At 51.0% G+C, this 15352-nt stretch overlaps 16 non-coding genes across 16 annotated transcripts; 3 read left to right on the top strand and 13 right to left on the bottom strand.

The window, feature by feature from the left end:
• Nucleotides 1–1784: 1784 nt before the first annotated feature.
• On the bottom strand, nt 1785–1925 carry LOC141307823 (U4 spliceosomal RNA). The gene has a single exon (XR_012346749.1). It is a non-coding gene; the product is annotated as a U4 spliceosomal RNA (small nuclear RNA).
• Nucleotides 1926–2388: 463 nt separating this feature from the next.
• trnas-gcu (transfer RNA serine (anticodon GCU)) lies at nt 2389–2470 on the top strand. Its single transcript has one exon. It is a non-coding gene; the product is annotated as a tRNA-Ser (tRNA).
• A 1000-nt stretch (nt 2471–3470) lies between these two features.
• On the bottom strand, nt 3471–3544 carry trnan-guu (transfer RNA asparagine (anticodon GUU)). The gene has a single exon. It is a non-coding gene; the product is annotated as a tRNA-Asn (tRNA).
• A 201-nt stretch (nt 3545–3745) lies between these two features.
• On the bottom strand, nt 3746–3818 carry trnak-cuu (transfer RNA lysine (anticodon CUU)). The gene has a single exon. It is a non-coding gene; the product is annotated as a tRNA-Lys (tRNA).
• Nucleotides 3819–4665: 847 nt separating this feature from the next.
• LOC141307886 (U4 spliceosomal RNA) lies at nt 4666–4806 on the bottom strand. The gene has a single exon (XR_012346811.1). It is a non-coding gene; the product is annotated as a U4 spliceosomal RNA (small nuclear RNA).
• A 1538-nt stretch (nt 4807–6344) lies between these two features.
• On the bottom strand, nt 6345–6418 carry trnan-guu (transfer RNA asparagine (anticodon GUU)). The gene has a single exon. It is a non-coding gene; the product is annotated as a tRNA-Asn (tRNA).
• A 200-nt stretch (nt 6419–6618) lies between these two features.
• Nucleotides 6619–6691, bottom strand: trnak-cuu (transfer RNA lysine (anticodon CUU)). The gene has a single exon. It is a non-coding gene; the product is annotated as a tRNA-Lys (tRNA).
• Nucleotides 6692–7538: 847 nt separating this feature from the next.
• LOC141307822 (U4 spliceosomal RNA) lies at nt 7539–7679 on the bottom strand. The gene has a single exon (XR_012346747.1). It is a non-coding gene; the product is annotated as a U4 spliceosomal RNA (small nuclear RNA).
• Nucleotides 7680–8142: 463 nt separating this feature from the next.
• On the top strand, nt 8143–8224 carry trnas-gcu (transfer RNA serine (anticodon GCU)). Its single transcript has one exon. It is a non-coding gene; the product is annotated as a tRNA-Ser (tRNA).
• Nucleotides 8225–10408: 2184 nt separating this feature from the next.
• LOC141307820 (U4 spliceosomal RNA) lies at nt 10409–10549 on the bottom strand. Its single transcript, XR_012346745.1, has one exon. It is a non-coding gene; the product is annotated as a U4 spliceosomal RNA (small nuclear RNA).
• Nucleotides 10550–11012: 463 nt separating this feature from the next.
• trnas-gcu (transfer RNA serine (anticodon GCU)) lies at nt 11013–11094 on the top strand. Its single transcript has one exon. It is a non-coding gene; the product is annotated as a tRNA-Ser (tRNA).
• Nucleotides 11095–12094: 1000 nt separating this feature from the next.
• trnan-guu (transfer RNA asparagine (anticodon GUU)) lies at nt 12095–12168 on the bottom strand. Its single transcript has one exon. It is a non-coding gene; the product is annotated as a tRNA-Asn (tRNA).
• Nucleotides 12169–12369: 201 nt separating this feature from the next.
• trnak-cuu (transfer RNA lysine (anticodon CUU)) lies at nt 12370–12442 on the bottom strand. Its single transcript has one exon. It is a non-coding gene; the product is annotated as a tRNA-Lys (tRNA).
• An 847-nt stretch (nt 12443–13289) lies between these two features.
• On the bottom strand, nt 13290–13430 carry LOC141307873 (U4 spliceosomal RNA). Its single transcript, XR_012346798.1, has one exon. It is a non-coding gene; the product is annotated as a U4 spliceosomal RNA (small nuclear RNA).
• Nucleotides 13431–14968: 1538 nt separating this feature from the next.
• trnan-guu (transfer RNA asparagine (anticodon GUU)) lies at nt 14969–15042 on the bottom strand. Its single transcript has one exon. It is a non-coding gene; the product is annotated as a tRNA-Asn (tRNA).
• A 201-nt stretch (nt 15043–15243) lies between these two features.
• On the bottom strand, nt 15244–15316 carry trnak-cuu (transfer RNA lysine (anticodon CUU)). Its single transcript has one exon. It is a non-coding gene; the product is annotated as a tRNA-Lys (tRNA).
• Between the last annotated feature and the right edge of the window lie 36 nt (nt 15317–15352).

Raw genomic sequence — 15352 nt, 5'->3', positions numbered from 1 at the left:
ACGCTATGATCGGTGGACACCTCTTTGACGAGGACCAACAACCAGCCACGCCAATAAAAGGAAACAAAACGAAGCAAGACTATCTTTCTCAACAAGCCTCCAGAGAGACTGGCAAAAATTGCCGATGCTGACTGTATTTCAAGTCATCCCGGTGGGGTATTGGGTATTGACTTTGTGGCAACATGGAACTTTTGCATCTACATTAATATTAGTCTGTTTCTTCTTATTCTGAGGTCACCGTAGCCACCAGATCCATTCTGCATTCCGATCTGATGGTCACTACAGTCCCCCGGTTCCAGTCCGTACCAAGAGCAGATGGTGGATCAGCACCTTCAGCCGAATGTCAGCGGATACTATGTCAACTAGATGAGCCCCAGAGACAGATCATCAGTAAAGAAGGCATCCACATGCCACAGCAAACTACTCGAGCTGGTGAAAATGTTCACCAAATGCCCGCCGCTGAGTTCTTTTAAAACAAGCCAGCTTATTGAAGGTGCACAAGATAAACGCCCTGAGAAAGCTGTGCCTCGCAACCCTAAGAATGGCATAGGCGTTAGTGGACACCTGACGCGCGTGCAAAACTCCGGCATTTCACACGTCCCTGGGTGGGCTCGAAGCACCAACCTTTCGGTTAACAGCCGAACGCGCTAACCGATTGCGCCACAGAGACAGCCGCTGTTGCTTCCTGCCGCCGGATCACCGGTGTAAAAGCAAGGGTTAGGGTTAGGGATTAAAATTGCTCGCACTAACAGCGACATCTGTTTTGAAAGATGTTTCCGGAGCCCGAAAATCCACTCAGCCTGCGCGGCGAATGGGCACGCTGGAGCCCGCCACCCTTTTGGGAAGAAAGAGAGTCAACAGAGCCGCCCAACGTGGGGCTCGAACCCACGACCCTGAGATTAAGAGTATCATGCTCTACCGACTGAGCTAGCCGGGCTGGTCGTGGGCTTCTTCACCGGGTCGGACCCAGTTTTCATCGGCCCCCAAATTACACAGGCGAAACGGAGGCTCTCGCGTTGTGCGAGACTGTCGAGCCCTCCCCGTGGGTAGGGCTTAGAGCAGGCTTAGAGTTTTCTTCTGTCGGTTTTGACCCAATCTGTTTTTGGGAAGCGCAGTTTGACCCAGCAGTGCGGGCCAACAACACGTTCTGTTTTGCCGCGTGAAGGCGGGTCAATGCTTTGGACAGCGTATGGTTGAGATGTGATTTTCCACCAATTTGGGGCACCTTTCTTAAGGAAATCAAGGATGATTTCATGGGAAATGGCAAACTGCTGTAGCGTTTGGCTAACAAGCCAAAGCTACAAAGGATGTACCGGTGCCCCGTCGTCCGAGCAGAATCCACATTCGGCCGTAATCGGAGGTTACTACTAACGTTCGATTGTGTCTCATAGGGAGTTTGACGCAGGGCCTCAGTGGAAAACAGGCCCTCGGCGGCTGAAACAAAAGACGAAGAAGGCATCCACATGCACATGGTTCAGGAGTGTTAAACAAAGAAACCACGCAAGATGACGAGGTGGTCCAGCGGGTAAGGCGGTGGAAGGCTAATACATTGTGCTCGACATGCACTGGAAGCTTTAGCGCCACTGAGAGCCCACCGGACCAGACAGGCCCAACCTGTTTACGATGGGTAACGGTGAGCTGTAATTGCGCTGCAGTTTAATGATACCCGTCTTGAGGACATATTTACAAAACAACAAGCCTTCTGGCTCTGGCGCTCAATCATCAGCAGACACCTTTTCGACGAGAAACGAAACCAGGCTATTTTTTCTCAACAATACTCTAAGCCTCCAGAGAGGCTAGCAAAAATTGCCAAAGCTGACTGTATTTCAAGTCATCCTGGCGGGGTATTGGGTAAAGTTTTCAACCAGCAATGATCGCGCCTCGGATAAACCTCATAGGCTACAATATTGCCTCTGCGAAAGAATGCCGGCGACGGTCGTGACCTTTGCAGGCACCTACGTGGATGTGAACCGACAAGGTGGTAGCAAGCTTTAAACTGCCGCACAAACAGTCTCCTGGCACGGGTTGCTGCACCGTGTTTCTATGGAACAGATTAGAGGTGTGTAAAAGACGGCTCATTCACTATTCCCTCTGTGCTCAAAACAGCCTGCTGAAAGCACAGCAGCAGCAGCTGAAAAGGTCCGCAGCATGGCCTCTCTCAGTCAGCAAGGGGGCGGGGAGGCCGAGTGGTTAAGGCGATGGACTGCTAATCCCATCCTTGTCGTTCGGTTCCTTTAGCACTGGACCTTAATCTAGGTCCTGGGGACCCCATGCTGAACTTTTTGTGTGTCCTCCTTATCTAACACACTCAGTTCAGTTCTTTGAGTTCTCTACTAATGAGCTGATGATCTGAATCGGGAGTGCTAAATAAAAGACGGCACGTAATACGACGAGGTGGCCGAGTGGTTAAGGCGATGGACTGCTAATCCATTGTGCTCTGCACGCGTGGGTTCGAATCCCATCCTCGTCGTTCGGTACATTTAGCAGTGATCCTCGGTCCTGGGGACCCCACTCTGCAATTTTTGTGTGTCTTCCCTATCTGACACACTCAGTTCAGTTCACTGAGCGCTCTACTAATGAGCTGGTGGTCTGAATCGGGAGTGTTAAACAAAAGGACAGCGCAAAACGAAAGGTGGTCGAGTGGTTAAGGCGATGCAAGGCTAGTCCGTTGTGCTCGGCATGCCTTGGTTTGTGTGGGGTCGAATCCCATCCTCTTCATTTGATGCTTTAGCACCACTGAGAGCCCACCGGAACAGACAGGCCCAACCTGTTTACGATGGGTAGCGGCGAGCTGTGATTGTGCTGTAGTTTATTGATACCTGCCGCAAAGTCTTGAGAACATATTGACAAAACAACAAGTCTTCTGGCTCCGGCACGCTATGATCGGTGGACACCTCTTTGACGAGGACCAACAACCAGCCACGCCAATAAAAGGAAACAAAACGAAGCAAGACTATCTTTCTCAACAAGCCTCCAGAGAGACTGGCAAAAATTGCCGATGCTGACTGTATTTCAAGTCATCCCGGTGGGGTATTGGGTATTGACTTTGTGGCAACATGGAACTTTTGCATCTACATTAATATTAGTCTGTTTCTTCTTATTCTGAGGTCACCGTAGCCACCAGATCCATTCTGCATTCCGATCTGATGGTCACTACAGTCCCCCGGTTCCAGTCCGTACCAAGAGCAGATGGTGGATCAGCACCTTCAGCCGAATGTCAGCGGATACTATGTCAACTAGATGAGCCCCAGAGACAGATCATCAGTTAAGAAGGCATCCACATGCCACAGCAAACTACTCGAGCTGGTGAAAATGTTCACCAAATGCCCGCCGCTGAGTTCTTTTAAAACAAGCCAGCTTATTGAAGGTGCACAAGATAAACGCCCTGAGAAAGCTGTGCCTCGCAACCCTAAGAATGGCATAGGCGTTAGTGGACACCTGACGCGCGTGCAAAACTCCGGCATTTCACACGTCCCTGGGTGGGCTCGAACCACCAACCTTTCGGTTAACAGCCGAACGCGCTAACCGATTGCGCCACAGAGACAGCCGCTGTTGCTTGCTGCCGCCGGATCACCGGTGTAAAAGCAAGGGTTAGGGTTAGTGATAGGGATTAAAATTGCTCGCACTAACAGCGACATCTGTTTTGAAAGATGTTTCCGGAGCTCGCAAAATCCACTCAGCCTGCGCGGCGAATGGGCACGCTGGAGCCCGCCACCCTTTTGGGAAGAAAGAGAGTCAACAGAGCCGCCCAACGTGGGGCTCGAACCCACGACCCTGAGATTAAGAGTCTCATGCTCTACCGACTGAGCTAGCCGGGCTGATCGTGGGCTTCTTCACCGGGTCGGACCCAGTTTTCATCGGCCCCCAAATTACACAGGCGAAACGGAGGCTCTCGCGTTGTGCGAGACTGTCGAGCCCTCCCCGTGGGTAGGGCTTAGAGCAGGCTTAGAGTTTTCTTCTGTCGGTTTTGACCCAATCTGTTTTTGGGAAGCGCAGTTTGACCCAGCAGTGCGGGCCAACAACACGTTCTGTTTTGCCGCGTGAAGGCGGGTCAATGCTTTGGACAGCGTATGGTTGAGATGTGATTTTCCACCAATTTGGGGCACCTTTCTTAAGGAAATCAAGGATGATTTCATGGGAAATGGCAAACTGCTGTAGCGTTTGGCTAACAAGCCAAAGCTACAAAGGATGTACCGGTGCCCCGTCGTCCGAGCAGAATCCACATTCGGCCGTAATCGGAGGTTACTACTAACGTTCGATTGTGTCTCATAGGGAGTTTGACGCAGGGCCTCAGTGGAAAACAGGCCCTCGGCGGCTGAAACAAAAGACGAAGAAGGCATCCACATGCACATGGTTCAGGAGTGTTAAACAAAGAAACCACGCAAGATGACGAGGTGGTCCAGCGGGTAAGGCGGTGGAAGGCTAATACATTGTGCTCAACATGCACTGGAAGCTTTAGCGCCACTGAGAGCCCACCGGACCAGACAGGCCCAACCTGTTTACGATGGGTAACGGTGAGCTGTAATTGCGCTGCAGTTTAATGATACCCGTCTTGAGGACATATTTAGAAAACAACAAGCCTTCTGGCTCTGGCGCTCAATCATAAGCAGACACCTTTTCGACGAGAAACAAAGCCAGGCTATTTTTTCTCAACAATACTCTAAGCCTCCAGAGAGGCTAGCAAAAATTGCCAAAGCTGACTGTATTTCAAATCATCCTGGCGGGGTATTGGGTAAAGTTTTCAACCAGCAATGATCGCGCCTCGGATAAACCTCATAGGCTACAATATTGCCTCTGCGAAAGAATGCCGGCGACGGTCGTGACCTTTGCAGACACCTACGTGGATGAGAACCGACAAGGTGGTAGCAAGCTTTAAACTGCCGCACAAACATTCTCCTGGCACGGGTTGCTGCATCGTGTTTCTACGGAACAGATTAGAGGTGTGTAAAAGACGGCTCATTCACTATTCCCTCTGTGCTCAAAACAGCCTGCTGAAAGCACAGCAGCAGCAGCTGAAAAGGTCCGCAGCATGGCCTCTCTCAGTCAGCAAGGGGGCGGGGAGGCCGAGTGGTTAAGGCGATGGACTGCTAATCCCATCCTTGTCGTTCGGTTCCTTTAGCACTGGACCTTAATCTAGGTCCTGGGGACCCCATGCTGAACTTTTTGTGTGTCCTCCTTATCTAACACACTCAGTTCAGTTCTTTGAGTTCTCTACTAATGAGCTGATGATCTGAATCGGGAGTGCTAAATAAAAGACGGCACGTAATACGACGAGGTGGCCGAGTGTTTAAGGCGATGGACTGCTAATCCATTGTGCTCTGCACGCGTAGGTTCGAATCCCATCCTTGTCGTTCGGTACATTTAGCAGCGGTCCTGGGGACCCCACTCTGCAATTTTTGTGTGTCTTCCCTATCTGACACACTCAGTTCAGTTCACTGAGAGCTCTACTAATGAGCTGGTGGTCTGAATCGGGAGTGTTAAACAAAAGGACCGCGCAAAACGAAAGGTGGTCGAGTGGTTAAGGCGATGCAAGGCTAGTCCGTTGTGCTCGGCACGCCTTGGTTTGTGTGGGTTCGAATCCCATCCTCTTCATTTGATGCTTTAGCACCACTGAGAGCCCACCGGAACAGACAGGCCCAACCTGTTTACGATGGGTAGCGGCGAGCTGTGATTGTGCTGTAGTTTATTGATACCTGCCGCAAAGTCTTGAGAACATATTGACAAAACAACAAGTCTTCTGGCTCCGGCACGCTATGATCGGTGGACACCTCTTTGACGAGGACCAACAACCAGCCACGCCAATAAAAGGAAACAAAACGAAGCAAGACTATCTTTCTCAACAAGCCTCCAGAGAGACTGGCAAAAATTGCCGATGCTGACTGTATTTCAAGTCATCCCGGTGGGGTATTGGGTATTGACTTTGTGGCAACATGGAACTTTTGCATCTACATTAATATTAGTCTGTTTCTTCTTATTCTGAGGTCACCGTAGCCACCAGATCCATTCTGCATTCCGATCTGATGGTCACTACAGTCCCCCGGTTCCAGTCCGTACCAAGAGCAGATGGTGGATCAGCACCTTCAGCCGAATGTCAGCGGATACTATGTCAACTAGATGAGCCCCAGAGACAGATCATCAGTTAAGAAGGCATCCACATGCCACAGCAAACTACTCGAGCTGGTGAAAATGTTCACCAAATGCCCGCCGCTGAGTTCTTTTAAAACAAGCCAGCTTATTGAAGGTGCACAAGATAAACGCCCTGAGAAAGCTGTGCCTCGCAACCCTAAGAATGGCATAGGCGTTAGTGGACACCTGACGCGCGTGCAAAACTCCGGCATTTCACACGTCCCTGGGTGGGCTCGAACCACCAACCTTTCGGTTAACAGCCGAACGCGCTAACCGATTGCGCCACAGAGACAGCCGCTGTTGCTTGCTGCCGCCGGATCACCGGTGTAAAAGCAAGGGTTAGGGTTAGTGATAGGGATTAAAATTGCTCGCACTAACAGCGACATCTGTTTTGAAAGATGTTTCCGGAGCTCGCAAAATCCACTCAGCCTGCGCGGCGAATGGGCACGCTGGAGCCGCCACCCTTTTGGGAAGAAAGAGAGTCAACAGAGCCGCCCAACGTGGGGCTCGAACCCACGACCCTGAGATTAAGAGTCTCATGCTCTACCGACTGAGCTAGCCGGGCGGATCGTGGGCTTCTTCACCGGGTCGGACCCAGTTTTCATCGGCCCCCAAATTACACAGGCGAAACGGAGGCTCTCGCGTTGTGCGAGACTGTCGAGCCCTCCCCGTGGGTAGGGCTTAGAGCAGGCTTAGAGTTTTCTTCTGTCGGTTTTGACCCAATCTGTTTTTGGGAAGCGCAGTTTGACCCAGCAGTGCGGGCCAACAACACGTTCTGTTTTGCCGCGTGAAGGCGGGTCAATGCTTTGGACAGCGTATGGTTGAGATGTGATTTTCCACCAATTTGGGGCACCTTTCTTAAGGAAATCAAGGATGATTTCATGGGAAATGGCAAACTGCTGTAGCGTTTGGCTAACAAGCCAAAGCTACAAAGGATGTACCGGTGCCCCGTCGTCCGAGCAGAATCCACATTCGGCCGTAATCGGAGGTTACTACTAACGTTCGATTGTGTCTCATAGGGAGTTTGACGCAGGGCCTCAGTGGAAAACAGGCCCTCGGCGGCTGAAACAAAAGACGAAGAAGGCATCCACATGCACATGGTTCAGGAGTGTTAAACAAAGAAACCACGCAAGATGACGAGGTGGTCCAGCGGGTAAGGCGGTGGAAGGCTAATACATTGTGCTCGACATGCACTGGAAGCTTTAGCGCCACTGAGAGCCCACCGGACCAGACAGGCCCAACCTGTTTACGATGGGTAACGGTGAGCTGTAATTGCGCTGCAGTTTAATGATACCCGTCTTGAGGACATATTTACAAAACAACAAGCCTTCTGGCTCTGGCGCTCAATCATAAGCAGACACCTTTTCGACGAGAAACAAAGCCAGGCTATTTTTTCTCAACAATACTCTAAGCCTCCAGAGAGGCTAGCAAAAATTGCCAAAGCTGACTGTATTTCAAGTCATCCTGGCGGGGTATTGGGTAAAGTTTTCAACCAGCAATGATCGCGCCTCGGATAAACCTCATAGGCTACAATATTGCCTCTGCGAAAGAATGCCGGCGACGGTTGTGACCTTTGCAGGCACCTACGTGGATGTGAACCGACAAGGTGGTAGTAAGCTTTAAACTGCCGCACAAACAGTCTCCTGGCACGGGTTGCTGCACCGTGTTTCTACGGAACAGATTAGAGGTGTGTAAAAGACGGCTCATTCACTATTCCCTCTGTGCTCAAAACAGCCTGCTGAAAGCACAGCAGCAGCAGCTGAAAAGGTCCGCAGCATGGCCTCTCTCAGTCAGCAAGGGGGCGGGGAGGCCGAGTGGTTAAGGCGATGGACTGCTAATCCCATCCTTGTCGTTCGGTTCCTTTAGCACTGGACCTTAATCTAGGTCCTGGGGACCCCATGCTGAACTTTTTGTGTGTCCTCCTTATCTAACACACTCAGTTCAGTTCTTTGAGTTCTCTACTAATGAGCTGATGATCTGAATCGGGAGTGCTAAATAAAAGACGGCACGTAATACGACGAGGTGGCCGAGTGGTTAAGGCGATGGACTGCTAATCCATTGTGCTCTGCACGCGTGGGTTCGAATCCCATCCTCGTCGTTCGGTACATTTAGCAGTGATCCTCTTGGGGACCCCACTCTGCAATTTTTGTGTGTCTTCCCTATCTGACACACTCAGTTCAGTTCACTGAGCGCTCTACTAATGAGCTGGTGGTCTGAATCGGGAGTGTTAAACAAAAGGACCGTGCAAAACGAAAGGTGGTCGAGTGGTCAAGGCGATGCAAGGCTAGTCCGTTGTGCTCGGCACGCCTTGGTTTGTGTGGGTTCGAATCCCATCCTCTTCATTTGATGCTTTAGCACCACTGAGAGCCCACCGGAACAGACAGGCCCAACCTGTTTACGATGGGTAGCGGCGAGCTGTGATTGTGCTGTAGTTTATTGATACCTGCCGCAAAGTCTTGAGAACATATTGATAAAACAACAAGTCTTCTGGCTCCGGCACGCTATGATCGGTGGACACCTCTTTGACGAGGACCAACAACCAGCCACGCCGAAAAAAGGAAACAAAACGAAGCAAGACTATCTTTCTCAACAAGCCTCCAGAGAGACTGGCAAAAATTGCCGATGCTGACTGTATTTCAAGTCATCCCGGTGGGGTATTGGGTATTGACTTTGTGGCAACATGGAACTTTTGCATCTACATTAATATTAGTCTGTTTCTTCTTATTCTGAGGTCACCGTAGCCACCAGATCCATTCTGCATTCCGATCTGATGGTCACTACAGTCCCCCGGTTCCAGTCCGTACCAAGAGCAGATGGTGGATCAGCACCTTCAGCCGAATGTCAGCGGATACTATGTCAACTAGATGAGCCCCAGAGACAGATCATCAGTAAAGAAGGCATCCACATGCCACAGCAAACTACTCGAGCTGGTGAAAATGTTCACCAAATGCCCGCCGCTGAGTTCTTTTAAAACAAGCCAGCTTATTGAAGGTGCACAAGATAAACGCCCTGAGAAAGCTGTGCCTCGCAACCCTAAGAATGGCATAGGCGTTAGTGGACACCTGACGCGCGTGCAAAACTCCGGCATTTCACACGTCCCTGGGTGGGCTCGAAGCACCAACCTTTCGGTTAACAGCCGAACGCGCTAACCGATTGCGCCACAGAGACAGCCGCTGTTGCTTCCTGCCGCCGGATCACCGGTGTAAAAGCAAGGGTTAGGGTTAGGGATTAAAATTGCTCGCACTAACAGCGACATCTGTTTTGAAAGATGTTTCCGGAGCCCGAAAATCCACTCAGCCTGCGCGGCGAATGGGCACGCTGGAGCCCGCCACCCTTTTGGGAAGAAAGAGAGTCAACAGAGCCGCCCAACGTGGGGCTCGAACCCACGACCCTGAGATTAAGAGTATCATGCTCTACCGACTGAGCTAGCCGGGCTGGTCGTGGGCTTCTTCACCGGGTCGGACCCAGTTTTCATCAGCCCCCAAATTACACAGGCGAAACGGAGGCTCTCGCGTTGTGCGAGACTGTCGAGCCCTCCCCGTGGGTAGGGCTTAGAGCAGGCTTAGAGTTTTCTTCTGTCGGTTTTGACCCAATCTGTTTTTGGGAAGCGCAGTTTGACCCAGCAGTGCGGGCCAACAACACGTTCTGTTTTGCCGCGTGAAGGCGGGTCAATGCTTTGGACAGCGTATGGTTGAGATGTGATTTTCCACCAATTTGGGGCACCTTTCTTAAGGAAATCAAGGATGATTTCATGGGAAATGGCAAACTGCTGTAGCGTTTGGCTAACAAGCCAAAGCTACAAAGGATGTACCGGTGCCCCGTCGTCCGAGCAGAATCCACATTCGGCCGTAATCGGAGGTTACTACTAACGTTCGATTGTGTCTCATAGGGAGTTTGACGCAGGGCCTCAGTGGAAAACAGGCCCTCGGCGGCTGAAACAAAAGACGAAGAAGGCATCCACATGCACATGGTTCAGGAGTGTTAAACAAAGAAACCACGCAAGATGACGAGGTGGTCCAGCGGGTAAGGCGGTGGAAGGCTAATACATTGTGCTCGACATGCACTGGAAGCTTTAGCGCCACTGAGAGCCCACCGGACCAGACAGGCCCAACCTGTTTACGATGGGTAACGGTGAGCTGTAATTGCGCTGCAGTTTAATGATACCCGTCTTGAGGACATATTTACAAAACAACAAGCCTTCTGGCTCTGGCGCTCAATCATCAGCAGACACCTTTTCGACGAGAAACGAAACCAGGCTATTTTTTCTCAACAATACTCTAAGCCTCCAGAGAGGCTAGCAAAAATTGCCAAAGCTGACTGTATTTCAAGTCATCCTGGCGGGGTATTGGGTAAAGTTTTCAACCAGCAATGATCGCGCCTCGGATAAACCTCATAGGCTACAATATTGCCTCTGCGAAAGAATGCCGGCGACGGTCGTGACCTTTGCAGGCACCTACGTGGATGTGAACCGACAAGGTGGTAGCAAGCTTTAAACTGCCGCACAAACAGTCTCCTGGCACGGGTTGCTGCACCGTGTTTCTATGGAACAGATTAGAGGTGTGTAAAAGACGGCTCATTCACTATTCCCTCTGTGCTCAAAACAGCCTGCTGAAAGCACAGCAGCAGCAGCTGAAAAGGTCCGCAGCATGGCCTCTCTCAGTCAGCAAGGGGGCGGGGAGGCCGAGTGGTTAAGGCGATGGACTGCTAATCCCATCCTTGTCGTTCGGTTCCTTTAGCACTGGACCTTAATCTAGGTCCTGGGGACCCCATGCTGAACTTTTTGTGTGTCCTCCTTATCTAACACACTCAGTTCAGTTCTTTGAGTTCTCTACTAATGAGCTGATGATCTGAATCGGGAGTGCTAAATAAAAGACGGCACGTAATACGACGAGGTGGCCGAGTGGTTAAGGCGATGGACTGCTAATCCATTGTGCTCTGCACGCGTGGGTTCGAATCCCATCCTCGTCGTTCGGTACATTTAGCAGTGATCCTCGGTCCTGGGGACCCCACTCTGCAATTTTTGTGTGTCTTCCCTATCTGACACACTCAGTTCAGTTCACTGAGCGCTCTACTAATGAGCTGGTGGTCTGAATCGGGAGTGTTAAACAAAAGGACAGCGCAAAACGAAAGGTGGTCGAGTGGTTAAGGCGATGCAAGGCTAGTCCGTTGTGCTCGGCATGCCTTGGTTTGTGTGGGGTCGAATCCCATCCTCTTCATTTGATGCTTTAGCACCACTGAGAGCCCACCGGAACAGACAGGCCCAACCTGTTTACGATGGGTAGCGGCGAGCTGTGATTGTGCTGTAGTTTATTGATACCTGCCGCAAAGTCTTGAGAACATATTGACAAAACAACAAGTCTTCTGGCTCCGGCACGCTATGATCGGTGGACACCTCTTTGACGAGGACCAACAACCAGCCACGCCAATAAAAGGAAACAAAACGAAGCAAGACTATCTTTCTCAACAAGCCTCCAGAGAGACTGGCAAAAATTGCCGATGCTGACTGTATTTCAAGTCATCCCGGTGGGGTATTGGGTATTGACTTTGTGGCAACATGGAACTTTTGCATCTACATTAATATTAGTCTGTTTCTTCTTATTCTGAGGTCACCGTAGCCACCAGATCCATTCTGCATTCCGATCTGATGGTCACTACAGTCCCCCGGTTCCAGTCCGTACCAAGAGCAGATGGTGGATCAGCACCTTCAGCCGAATGTCAGCGGATACTATGTCAACTAGATGAGCCCCAGAGACAGATCATCAGTTAAGAAGGCATCCACATGCCACAGCAAACTACTCGAGCTGGTGAAAATGTTCACCAAATGCCCGCCGCTGAGTTCTTTTAAAACAAGCCAGCTTATTGAAGGTGCACAAGATAAAAGCCCTGAGAAAGCTGTGCCTCGCAACCCTAAGAATGGCATAGGCGTTAGTGGACACCTGACGCGCGTGCAAAACTCCGGCATTTCACACGTCCCTGGGTGGGCTCGAACCACCAACCTTTCGGTTAACAGCCGAACGCGCTAACCGATTGCGCCACAGAGACAGCCGCTGTTGCTTGCTGCCGCCGTATCACCGGTGTAAAAGCAAGGGTTAGGGTTAGTGATAGGGATTAAAATTGCTCGCACTAACAGCGACATCTGTTTTGAAAGATGTTTCCGGAGCTCGCAAAATCCACTCAGCCTGCGCGGCGAATGGGCACGCTGGAGCCCGCCACCCTTTTGGGAAGAAAGAGAGTCAACAGAGCCGCCCAACGTGGGGCTCGAACCCACGACCCTGAGATTAAGAGTCTCATGCTCTACCGACTGAGCTAGCCGGGCGGATCGTGGGCTTCTTCACCGGGTCGGACCCAGTTTTCATCGGCCCCCAAATTACACAGGCGAAACGGAGGCTCTCGCGTTGTGCGAGACTGTCGAGCCCTCCCCGTGGGTAGGGCTTAGAGCAGGCTTAGAGTTTTCTTCTGTCGGTTTTGACCCAATCTGTTTTTGGGAAGCGCAGTTTGACCCAGCAGTGCGGGCCAACAACACGTTCTGTTTTGCCGCGTGAAGGCGGGTCAATGCTTTGGACAGCGTATGGTTGAGATGTGATTTTCCACCAATTTGGGGCACCTTTCTTAAGGAAATCAAGGATGATTTCATGGGAAATGGCAAACTGCTGTAGCGTTTGGCTAACAAGCCAAAGCTACAAAGGATGTACCGGTGCCCCGTCGTCCGAGCAGAATCCACATTCGGCCGTAATCGGAGGTTACTACTAACGTTCGATTGTGTCTCATAGGGAGTTTGACGCAGGGCCTCAGTGGAAAACAGGCCCTCGGCGGCTGAAACAAAAGACGAAGAAGGCATCCACATGCACATGGTTCAGGAGTGTTAAACAAAGAAACCACGCAAGATGACGAGGTGGTCCAGCGGGTAAGGCGGTGGAAGGCTAATACATTGTGCTCGACATGCACTGGAAGCTTTAGCGCCACTGAGAGCCCACCGGACCAGACAGGCCCAACCTGTTTACGATGGGTAACGGTGAGCTGTAATTGCGCTGCAGTTTAATGATACCCGTCTTGAGGACATATTTACAAAACAACAAGCCTTCTGGCTCTGGCGCTCAATCATAAGCAGACACCTTTTCGACGAGAAACAAAGCCAGGCTATTTTTTCTCAACAATACTCTAAGCCTCCAGAGAGGCTAGCAAAAATTGCCAAAGCTGACTGTATTTCAAGTCATCCTGGCGGGGTATTGGGTAAAGTTTTCAACCAGCAATGATCGCGCCTCGGATAAACCTCATAGGCTACAATATTGCCTCTGCAAAAGAATGCCGGCGACGGTCGTGACCTTTGCAGGCACCTACGTGGATGTGAACCGACAAGGTGGTAGCAAGCTTTAAACTGCCGCACAAACATTCTCCTGGCACGGGTTGCTGCATCGTGTTTCTACGGAACAGATTAGAGGTGTGTAAAAGACGGCTCATTCACTATTCCCTCTGTGCTCAAAACAGCCTGCTGAAAGCACAGCAGCAGCAGCTGAAAAGGTCCGCAGCATGGCCTCTCTCAGTCAGCAAGGGGGCGGGGAGGCCGAGTGGTTAAGGCGATGGACTGCTAATCCCATCCTTGTCGTTCGGTTCCTTTAGCACTGGACCTTAATCTAGGTCCTGGGGACCCCATGCTGAACTTTTTGTGTGTCCTCCTTATCTAACACACTCAGTTCAGTTCTTTGAGTTCTCTACTAATGAGCTGATGATCTGAATCGGGAGTGCTAAATAAAAGACGGCACGTAATACGACGAGGTGGCCGAGTGGTTAAGGCGATGGACTGCTAATCCATTGTGCTCTGCACGCGTAGGTTCGAATCCCATCCTCGTCGTTCGGTACATTTAGCAGCGGTCCTGGGGACCCCACTCTGCAATTTTTGTGTGTCTTCCCTATCTGACACACTCAGTTCAGTTCACTGAGAGCTCTACTAATGAGCTGGTGGTCTGAATCGGGAGTGTTAAACAAAAGGACCGCGCAAAACGAAAGGTGGTCGAGTGGTTAAGGCGATGCAAGGCTAGTCCGTTGTGCTCGGCACGCCTTGGTTTGTGTGGGTTCGAATCCCATCCTCTTCATTTGATGCTTTAGCACCACTGAGAGCCCACCGGAACAGACAGGCCCAACCTGTTTACGATGGGTAGCGGCGAGCTGTGATTGTGCTGTAGTTTATTGATACCTGCCGCAAAGTCTTGAGAACATATTGACAAAACAACAAGTCTTCTGGCTCCGGCACGCTATGATCGGTGGACACCTCTTTGACGAGGACCAACAACCAGCCACGCCAATAAAAGGAAACAAAACGAAGCAAGACTATCTTTCTCAACAAGCCTCCAGAGAGACTGGCAAAAATTGCCGATGCTGACTGTATTTCAAGTCATCCCGGTGGGGTATTGGGTATTGACTTTGTGGCAACATGGAACTTTTGCATCTACATTAATATTAGTCTGTTTCTTCTTATTCTGAGGTCACCGTAGCCACCAGATCCATTCTGCATTCCGATCTGATGGTCACTACAGTCCCCCGGTTCCAGTCCGTACCAAGAGCAGATGGTGGATCAGCACCTTCAGCCGAATGTCAGCGGATACTATGTCAACTAGATGAGCCCCAGAGACAGATCATCAGTTAAGAAGGCATCCACATGCCACAGCAAACTACTCGAGCTGGTGAAAATGTTCACCAAATGCCCGCCGCTGAGTTCTTTTAAAACAAGCCAGCTTATTGAAGGTGCACAAGATAAACGCCCTGAGAAAGCTGTGCCTCGCAACCCTAAGAATGGCATAGGCGTTAGTGGACACCTGACGCGCGTGCAAAACTCCGGCATTTCACACGTCCCTGGGTGGGCTCGAACCACCAACCTTTCGGTTAACAGCCGAACGCGCTAACCGATTGCGCCACAGAGACAGCCGCTGTTGCTTGCTGCCGCCGGATCACCGGTGTAAAAGCAAGGGTTAGGGTTAGTGATAGGGATTAAAATTGCTCGCACTAACAGCGACATCTGTTTTGAAAGATGTTTCCGGAGCTCGCAAAATCCACTCAGCCTGCGCGGCGAATGGGCACGCTGGAGCCCGCCACCCTTTTGGGAAGAAAGAGAGTCAACAGAGCCGCCCAACGTGGGGCTCGAACCCACGACCCTGAGATTAAGAGTCTCATGCTCTACCGACTGAGCTAGCCGGGCTGATCGTGGGCTTCTTCACCGGGTCGGACCCAGTTT

This window comes from Garra rufa, unplaced genomic scaffold (assembly GCF_049309525.1).
Source record: "Garra rufa unplaced genomic scaffold, GarRuf1.0 hap1_unplaced_002, whole genome shotgun sequence".
Lineage (NCBI taxonomy): Eukaryota > Metazoa > Chordata > Actinopteri > Cypriniformes > Cyprinidae > Garra > Garra rufa.
This window is presented reverse-complemented; position numbering and strand designations above follow the sequence as displayed.